The sequence below is a fragment of the Pediculus humanus genome, genomic scaffold (genome assembly GCF_000006295.1).
Source record: "Pediculus humanus corporis 1103172107457 genomic scaffold, whole genome shotgun sequence".
Lineage (NCBI taxonomy): Eukaryota > Metazoa > Arthropoda > Insecta > Psocodea > Pediculidae > Pediculus > Pediculus humanus.
The window spans coordinates 554,156-554,873 of NW_002987077.1; positions in this window are offsets into that span (position 1 = coordinate 554,156).

Sequence of the window (718 nt, forward strand, 5' to 3'; positions counted from 1 at the left end):
ACACAATTATCATGAGTTTATTTATTATTATTATTATTATTATTATTATTATTTATAATTGTGCGATGTCGTCATTACTTTACAACGTCACTACCGTCACCAACGTCACCACCTTTTAAAAACATAATAAACATTATGCGCACCTGCCGTTGATTATTTTTAACTTAAAAATTTATTTCGATGCATTAATCGATATTTTTAGTGTGTGTGTGTGTGTGTGTGTGTGTGTGTGCATCTAATGCCACGTCGATCGTATCATTATATTTTCCTTACTGGAAAAAAAAAAGTCTTATTAGCTTTTCTTTTTTCCTTAAAAATATTTTAACCGTGGCAAATTTTTTTTTTGTGTAAGGGATGTTTTTAAACCATCTGCCGTTTTTCTTTTATCATCTAAAATCATACAATCGAAATTTGAAATTTGATACGGTTGCCAGATTTTACAAGGGAATGAAAAATTTTTTTTTCTTCATACAATGTATGTAAGGAAGAAAAAAAAAGATGGCCGCTGGAATTCAGGAAAGTCAACTTTAAAAAAAAAAAATTTAACCGGTTTTATTTCTCACTCTCACTCTCTCTCTCTCCCTCACATTTTGTATTAACCACCTCTAAGCATTGTGTAATTAAAATAAAATAGCGGTACCAACGCGTGAATGTTGTAATACCTTTTTGAAAATAGATTTCGAAAAAAAAAACAACAACAACACCATTTAAAGCGCCG